The 9,288-nt window shown below is 56.4% G+C and overlaps 1 protein-coding gene across 1 annotated transcript in view; it reads right to left on the reverse strand.

Moving 5' to 3' along the window:
- The window catches only part of DENND2A (DENN domain containing 2A), a 125,826-nt gene that overhangs the window by 115,789 nt on the left and 749 nt on the right, over positions 1-9,288 (reverse strand). The gene's annotated exons all lie outside the window — the stretch shown is intronic.

Genomic DNA, 9,288 nt, shown 5'->3' on the forward strand with positions numbered 1-9,288 from the left:
CCAGGTGCATCCGCAGGAGCAGCTGGGACGTGAACTGGCACTCATCTGGGATACGGATGCTGGGACGTGCACTGGCGCTCATCTGGGATACGGGCACTGCAGGCAGCAGCTGTACTCACTGCGCCACAGTGCCGGCCCCCACTGAAAATCTATCACTCGGCTCTCAGCCGGGCACAGGACCAGGGGCTCCGAGTCTGCCCGCTCACTTTCCCCTGCCAGAGTCCGCCCAGCCCTGGCCTCGCCTTTGACCTCCAAATGACTGGAAATCACTGCACTGCCGCAGGAGCCCCCCTTCCCTGGGGAGACATTTTTCTAGAAAGTCTGACCACTTCCTACGTCTCTCAGACCAAACAATGAATTTTTCAAAAAAGGTTTATGTATTTGAAAGGGGGAGGCAGAGTGAGAGAGCAAGAGAGATCTTGCACCCACTCGTTCTCTCCCTGAATGACTGCGACAGCCAGGTCTGGGCCAAGCCAAAGCCAGGAGCCTGGAGCTCCGTCTGGGAACCCCACATTGGGCCATCCTCTGCTGCTTTCCCAGCGCATTAGCGGGGGGCTGGATCGGAAGCAGAGCAGCCGGGGCTCCAGCATGCGATGCCATGTTGCAAGCAGCTGCTTCACCCTCTGAGCCACAGTGATGGCCCCTGAATGGAAATCTGAAAAGCTTGGTCAAAGGCAAAGAAGGTGATGTGGGGTTGCCCTGGCTGGCAGGGTGACCGGGCGAGTAGGCACCCCTCTCTGGCCCCAGGTTTCGGGGGAAAAGGCTAGAAGGGCCCTCAGGTGCCCCCCAGCCACAGCCTCTCCGGTAGGCACAAAAAACAAAAGCAACTCCTTTGTTTCCCACTCCATTCCTCCTGGGGGGTAGGGGTGACAAGAGGGTTGATTTTTTAAAAAAAGATAAATTTATTTGAAAGGCAGAGTTACACAGAGAGACAGACAGAGAGGTCTTCCATCTGCTGGTTCACTCCCCAAATGGCTGCAACAGCCAAGGCTGGGCCAAACCAAAGCCAGGAACCAGGAGCTTCATCCAGGTCTCCCATGTGGGTGCAGGGGCCCAAGGACTTGGGGCATCTCCCACTGCTTTCCCAGGCCATGGCAGAGAGCTGGATCGGAAGTGGAGCAGCTGGGACTCGAACTGGCACCTACATGGGATGCCAGCACCATGGGCGGTGGCTTTATGCCACAACGGGTTGATGCTTTACAGAGTTCACCAAAGGCAGGTTTGGTGTGGGCGAGGCAGTAGTTTAGGTCTGGTGAACTGGAAGTCAAAAGCCCCCATGTATAATTCTATCCTCTTACTTATCAATCAAAATGTCCCCTTTCCTGGGATGCGTGTGCTCCATCCGGGTCCTAAGTGGGGACGCCATGGGAAGAGGGAAACTGAGCTCCCTACACTGCGTGTAATTCCCAGGCAGCTACATGTCTGCAGAGGCACCGATGCCCCCTGCTCCATAAAGGAGGCCAGCCCCGGGAGGGGCTCCTTCACCTCCGACCACGGCCAGAGGTGCCCCTTCTGTCTCCCGCTCCCACTGGCCACTGCCCACTCCTGATGGATGCTTCTCCATGTAGGGCAGCCCAGGCTCATGCGTGTAGGCGTATGCACTGTCTCACCTTCTGCATACATTCCATTACCACTCTGTGTGCCTTAGCCGTCTGCACTTGGAATGCCTGTCCGTGTGCCAAAGGGCCTGGAGTGAAATGATTGCACCCCATGCCCACATCGGGGTCTGACATCAGCCTCTTCTGCAGATGAGGGGTCAACCAAGAAGAGGCGGGCTGCCTTGCCCAACGCCACGGGGAGCAAGCGCCAGGGCCGGGATGAGCCCAGGCAGTCTGGCCACGCTGGCCGGGCTTTAGAGCAAGGCCCCGGGGCAGCAGGGCTGCACTCAGCACATCAGAGCCGCAAAGGCCTGCCAAGCCCCCCAGGCAGAAGCAGCGGACGGACTTGCCCTGGCCACTCCGTTAGCACAGGTGCAGCACCAGTCCCACGGCACGTGACAAGGGCAGGTGCAACAACCCACGCAGAACACCAGGAGGCAGAGCCAGACTCGGAGAAATGCTCAGCAGGGCAGGAGACGGCTTGGGTACAGAGTGACAAAGGGGGAGAGAGCGAGGCGGCAGCGGGCTCTCCTACCCAGGGGACGGAGGGAAGCAAAAGGCTTGGGGCAAGGCACGCATGCGCCGCAGCCTCCTCCCGCCCGCCCGTTCTGGTGGACCGGTTTCTGAGGCTGTCTACGGTGCCCTTGTGGAGGCCATGCAGGTGGGCGGCCCAGCCCAGAATTCTCACGCCAGAGCCTGACTCTGGCGGGCTGGGTGCACCAAGGTGGACCTGCGGCGGGGGCGGGGCCTGTCCTTCTCAGACCTGATGATCCCCCTGGGTGTGTGGGGAGAAGGAGGAGGGGAAGCCGAGGTTCCGTGCCTTCCCACGGGGATCCTGAGGCAGGGGCACCCCAGGTGTTTTGGATGGAGGTGGCTCCAGTCCCCAAGGGGGGCACACTGGCCACCAGCCTAGAGGACAAAGCAGCTGAGCTGCAGCAGGTGTGTGTCCTGAAGAAAGCGTGTGTGGGGTGGGGCTACAGAGAGGGTCTCAGCGAGGATTGCCTTCCACCAGGAGCTGAGCCCAGCGGTTCCAATCTGGGACAGCTTTGCGGCGTCCAGGGCACAGCGGGCAGCATCCAACGATGCATTTATTTTATTTATGTTGATTTCTGCTTCTCTCTCTCTGGGAATCAGGGGTGTTAAGTTGTCAATGTGCCCCTCTCAAATTCATATGTTGAAATCTTTTTTTAAAAAGATTCATTTATTTATTTCTTTGAAAGGCAGAGTTACAGAGGGTGGGGTGAGACACAGAGAGAGGTCTTCTGTCTGCTGGTTCACTCCCCAAATGGCTGCAATGGCCGGAGCTTGGCTGATCCGAATTCAGGAGCCAGGATCTTCTTCTGGGTCTCCCACATGGGTGCAAGGGCCCAAGGACTTGGGCCATCTTCTACTGCTTCCCCAGGCACATTAGAAGGGAGTTGGATCAGAAGTGGAGCAGCTGGGATTCGAACCTGCACCCACTTGGGGGCCCCAGGAGGTGGGACCTGAGGTGACTGGGTCAGGAGCAGAGCCCGGTGGATGGGATCAGTGTCTCTGGCCTCTCTCTCGGCTTCTCCCCAGCACGTGAAGACACGGTGAGGAGTTGGTGGTCTGCAGCCCAGAAGCAAGTCCTCGGCAGACCCCCGCCACGCTCGCACCTCGATGTGGGCCTCTGCAGCCCACACAGCTGTGAACAATAGACGTTTGCTGTTTATAAGCCACTCAGTCTATGGTGTTATATCACAGTGGCTTGAATGGACTAAGACAGAGGTTGTTGGTGGCCTCTAGTGGCCAGAGGCCAAAGATGTGCAGGACAAGCCCCCTACACACATACACACGGAGAAAGCACAGAGGCTGGGCAGGCATTTGGTGTAGCAGTGTAGACACGGCTTGAACACCTGCATCCCACATCACCTGTTTGAGTCCCAGCTCCACTTCCAATTCCAGCTTCTGCTGCTATGCACCCTGGGAGGCAGCAGGTGACGGCCCAAAAACTGAGTCTCTGGCGCCCCTGTGGGAGACCTGCGTGGAGTTTCAGGCTTCTAGCTTCGCCTGGCTGTTGTGGGCATTTGGGGAATGAACCAAACAGATGGACGATCTCTCTCTGTCTGTCTCTGTCTCTGAACGTTTCAAACCAATTTTTTAAAAGTTTTAAATATTTGGGGCCGTTTCTGTAGCACAGCAGATTAAAGCCCCAGCCTGCAGTACCGGCATCCCATAAGCGCGCCGGTTCGAGTCCCGGCTGCTCCACTTCCAACCCAGCTCCCTGCTAATGTGCCTGGGAAAGCAGTAGAAGATGGCCCAAGTCCTTGGGCCCCTGCACCCATGTGGGAGACCCAGAAGAAGCTCCTGGCTCCTAGCTTTGGATCGGCTCGCTCTGGCTGTTGTGGCCATCTGGGGAGTGAACCAGTAGATGGAAGACCTCTCTCTGTCTCTACCTCTCTCTCTAACTCTATCTTTCAAATAAAATAAATCTTAAAAAAGTTTAAAATATTTTATTTAAAAAATTATTGTAGGGGCTGGCACTGTGGCATAGTGGGTAAAGCTGCCACCTGCAGTGCCGGCATCCCATATGGGCACTGGTTCGAGTCCTGGTGGCTCCACTTCTGATCCAGCTCTGCTATGGCCTGGGAAAGCAGTAGAAGATGGCCCAAGTCCTTGGGCCCCTGCACCTGCGTGGGAGATCTGGAAGAAGCTCCTGGCTCCTGGTTTCAAATCCGTGCAGCTCTGGTTGTTGCAGCCAATTGGGGAGTGAACCAGTGGATGGAAGACCTCTCTCTCTGTCTCTCTTCTCTCTCTGTGTAACTCTTTCAAATAAATAAATAAATCTTTGAAATAGATTATCGTTATTTATTTGAAAGGCAGAGAAACAGAGAGCACTCCTCAAACGCCCACAGCAGCCAGGGCTGGGCCAGGTTAGAGCCAGGAGCTGGGAACACAATACAAGTCACCATGTGGTTGGCAGATATCCAAGTACTTGAGCGCGTTAGCAGGAAGCCGGATTGGAAGCAGAGCTGCTGGGACTCAAGCCCAGGCACTCTGATAGTGGATACGGGGGTCCCAAGAGGCTGTGCCAAACGCCCACCCCAGTAAACACACCAACTGCTGCCCTGAGCCCCTGCCCACCCTTCCCAGGGTACTTGACTGGCAGCAGCGCTACAGTGGAGATGCCAAAACAGCGGTCATCTGGTTGTGTGAAAGCCAGGTGGGCCTTTGCACCTCTTTCCTCGCAGCCAGGTTGGGAGTGGGCAGGGTGGGGAAGTCCCAGGGGAGCGTGGTTGCACTTTACAAGTGAATAGTGCCACCTAGTGGGAATGGAGTTAGCAACATCTGCAGGACACTCCAAGAACTGGGCACTTGAAATCATAATTTTCCACTCTTTTTTTTTTTTTTTTTAATTTTTGACAGGCAGAGTGGACAGTAGAGGAGACAGAGAGAAAGGTCTTCCTTTTTGCTGTTGGTTCACCCTCCAATGGCCGCCGCGGTAGGCGCGCTGCGGCCGGCGCACCGCGCTGATCCGATGGCAGGAGCCAGGTGCTTATCCTAGTCTCCCATGGGGTGCAGGGCCCAAGGACTTGGGCCATCCTCCACTGCACTCCCTGGCCACAGCAGAGAGCTGGCCTGGAAGAGGGGCAACTGGGACAGGATCGGTGCCCCGACCGGGACTAGAACCCTGTGTGCCGGCGCCGCAAGGCGGAGGATTAGCCTGTTAAGCCACGGTGCCGGCCTCTTTTTTTTTTTTTTTTTTAATTGCTTTATTGATTTGGGCCATCCTCCACTGCTTTCTCAGGTGCATTATCATGGAGCCGGATCAGACATGGGGCAGCCAGGACTCAAATCGGTGCCCGTACAGGATGCCGGTATTGCAGGTGGTGGCTTAACCTGCTATGCCACGCCAGCCTCCATTTTCCACTCTTGAGAAGACTTTGTGGAAATCATCGAAGACCGCCCAAATGAGGAAAAACACAGGCTATTTATTCAGAGTTTTCTACGGCAAGGAATTCAGCCATTATCCCCTGTATTTGTCACCGGCATCAAAGACAAGCGGAGAATCAAAAGCCAGCAGGAACGGTTTCCAGAAAAAAGGGTTTTGGATGTGTCTGTATCCATGTGATTGGTCTGGAGAAGATGTCTGTCTTTCTCTGGTTGGTCTCGAGCCAGAAGTGGGAGGTGAAAATTGGGGCAGCGGCACTCACCAAGCCCTGAGGTTAAGACCAGCTGCTGCAGAGTGCATGGGTGGTTCTACTGTCCGACCACTGTCCCTTGGCACACTCAAGCTCTTAAAAACAGATTTATCTATCTGAAAGTCAGAGCAACAGAGAATGAGGGACATCTTCCTTTGGTCAGTTCACAAGGCTGGGCCAGGCTGAAGCCAGGAGCCAGGAGCTTCATCCTGGTCTCCGCCATGGGTGGCAGGGTCCTAAGTACCAGACCATGACCTGTTGTCTTCCAGGTGTATGAGCAGGGAGCTGGATTGGAGACAGAGCAGCCCAGACTCGGACTGTCCAACATGGGATGCCACAACGCAGGCCCCCTACTCAAAGTGTTAAATTACTCGGCATTCTTTTTTTTTTTTTTTAAGATTTATTTATTTACTTGAAAGTCAAGAGTTATACAGAGAGAGGAGAGGCAGAGAGAGAGAGAGAGAAAGAGAGAGGTCTTCCATCTGCTGGTTCAATGGCTGGAGCTGTGCTGATCCGAAGCCAGGAGCCAGGAGCTTCCTCCAGGTCTCCCCTGTGGGTGCAGGGGCCCAAGGACTTGGGCCATCTTCTACTGCTTTCCCAGGCCACAGAAGAGGCTGGATCGGAAGTGGAGCAGCCAGGCCTCGAACCAGCACCCATATGGGATGCCGGCGCTGCAGGCCAGGGCGGTTAACCCCTGCACCACAGCGCCGGCCCCCACTCAGCATTCTAAATACAGACATCCCTGCTGTTACTAATTCCGACACAGACTGCATAAAATAAGCCACGTAAGAGGCAGTTTGGCTCCGAGCCAATACGTGTGACTGCTCAAGGCTAGCCTTATCCATTTGGACGTAGGGTTCATATCTGACGTAACTATTACTGCTGCCTGGCACGCCTTCATACAAAGGAGCTTCACAAAGCTCATGGGAAACGCATCTACGAGGTAAGCTTCGGACAGGCATTTGGTGTGCAGTGTAGGTGCCTGCGTCCCTAACTGCAGTGAATACCGGGTTCAACACCCGGCTCTTCTCTGGACTCTGGCTTCCTGCTAGTGCAGACCTGGGGGCAGCAGGTCACTGGGGCCCTGTGTCCCTGCTGCTTGGGCGCCCAGTCCCAGCTGGGGCCACTGCAGGCAGACGTGAGACAGCTCTCTCCTTCTGTCAAATACGTCAGCAAACATTGTACTTAGCAAAGATAACTTTGGGGCCAGCACTGGGGTTCAGTGGTTAAGCCACTCCCTGTGCTGCCAGCATCCTATACGGGTGCTGGTTCGTGTCCTGGCTGCTCCACTTCCAATCCAGCTCCCTGCTAATGCGCCTGAGAAAGCGGCAGAAGATGGCCCGAGTGCTTGTGCCCCTGTGCCCACGTGGGAGACCAGAATGAAGCTCCTGTCTCCTGGCTTCCGCCTAGCCCAGCCTTGGTGGTGTGGCCATCTGGAGAGTGAACCAACGGATGGAAGATTCTCTCTCTCTCTCTCTCTCTCTCTCTCTCTCTTTCTTCCCAACTCTGCATTTCAAATAAACGAATAAATCTTTTTTTTTAAAAAAAGATATATTTTGGGGGCTGGCGCTGTGGCATAGTGGGTTAAGCCTCTGCCTGCAGTGCCGGCATCCCATATGGGCACCAGTTTGTGTTCCAGCAGCTCCACTTCCAATCCAGCTCCCTGCTAATGGTCTGGGAAAGCAGAGGAGCATGGCCCAAGTCCTTGGGCCCCTGAAACCATGAGGGAGACCCAGAGGAAGCTCCTGGCTCCTGGCTTCAGATGGGCTCAGCTCTGGCTGTTGCAGCCATTTGGGAAGTGAACCAGGGGTTGGAAGACCTCTCTCTGCATTTCCCTCTCTGTCTGTAACTCTGCCTCTCACATAAAACAATTTAAAATACATATATATATATATATGTGCCACATTTTAAATCATGCATAGTCATGGGTATGACATCATCTTCTGAATTGACATGGGCCACGTGGTTTTCAATGTCACCTGTTTGAGAGCCGAGAACAGCTCTTTCCAGTGCTGTGTCTTCACCACCATCACCAGCCCCACCACCATCTGGCTCACCAACACCCTGGCAGGGGTCAACGCCTCCGAGGCCATGTGGCCAGGACTAGCAGCAAAGAGAAGGCGCTCACTACCGTCTGCTGGCTCCTTCTTCCAATGCCTGTAGCGGCCCCTGCTGGGATGGAAGCCAGGAGCTGGGAGCTAGGAGCTGGATCCAGGCCTCCACAGGGGCCTTGGCAGCCCAGTTCCTTGTCACCACCTCCTCCCAGGGTCTGCATTAGGAGGAAGTTGGAGCCAGCATTGTCTCTGCTGGTGCCTTAGCTGCTAGGCTAGATGCTCAGCCCACAAGGATGCTGTTTTAAATGACTCAACAGGACGGATCCCCACGTCTGTGAAAAGCAGTTTGTTACAAGACACAGTAAGAGAATCAGCAAGGTCGTTAGCCTGGACGCCATGACGGTGACGCCTGCGCAGCCCCGAAGCTCGGTGCTGAGCACACCACAGGCGCCTCTCCTGGCTGCCCCTCGGCACCGCCTGGTGGGCACCTCCTCTCCACCCTCCTGCAAATGGGCAGTGCGGGCCGAGGGAGGGCCCAGAGCTCGTTCCCGAGGGCCAGGCTGCACGGAACTGCTCTCAGAGTAGGTCCCCTGCAAGCGGCTGACAAAGACCATCACACGCACCTTTGGGACTGGGTGGGAGCGAGTGTGTGGGGGGGTAATTCACAGCTGGCTGTGTTCCCAGTAACGCCGCGAGGCCTGACTTTTGCCTGGGAACTGCAAAGCGTGAGCAGCATCTTTTGGAAACAGGATATGGATGGTTGGTGAGGGCAAGAGGAGCCATCAGCCACCCCCCACTTTCTGGGAGCCCAGGGCTCGCTTTTCTGGGTGCTGCGTGGCCACCACACTTCCTGCCACGGGGTCTTGCGCCTGGGTTCCGTCCTTGTCTTGCTCCCCCTCGCGGCCCTTCCACCAGGGACGCCCACAGATCCAGCCTGGGCCAGAACCTTCTCACCCACACGCAACAGTGCCAATCCACGCGTGAGGGCTGGCAGCCTCTTAAAACCCCAGAGAGCAGGGGGGATGCTGTGAGAGGCGCCTGGGCTGCTCCATGGGCTGGGTCCCACGCTGCACCTCTGCCCCAGAGGTCACCAGCGCCACCTGGTCGCGTTCTGGATCTTGAGGGTTGCACACACACACCCTCCGCCCAAACTCCTGACTACTCAGGGCTTTTTGGTTTCTGGCTCAAAGGCCTTCCCTGGCCCCCTCCCGGCGGTGACCCGGACAGAGCCTCCTCATGAAGCGACCCAACACCAGGGCGCTGCCCCACTGGCTCCACAGACACCAGACCGGGAGCAGGCCTTTCCACAGTGCTGAAACTGCCACTTCCCCACCCCAGGGCTCTGTCCCCCCCAGCGCCAGCTCCGCTCTCCAGGGCACGCGCGGGTCAGGTGACGGCTCAGGTTCCTGGTCCCGGCCACCCATATCAAAGACCCAGGTGGAGCTCGGGGCTCCCAGCTTCAGCCTGGCCCGG

This window comes from Lepus europaeus, chromosome 1, assembly GCF_033115175.1.
Source record: "Lepus europaeus isolate LE1 chromosome 1, mLepTim1.pri, whole genome shotgun sequence".
Classification (NCBI taxonomy): domain Eukaryota; kingdom Metazoa; phylum Chordata; class Mammalia; order Lagomorpha; family Leporidae; genus Lepus; species Lepus europaeus.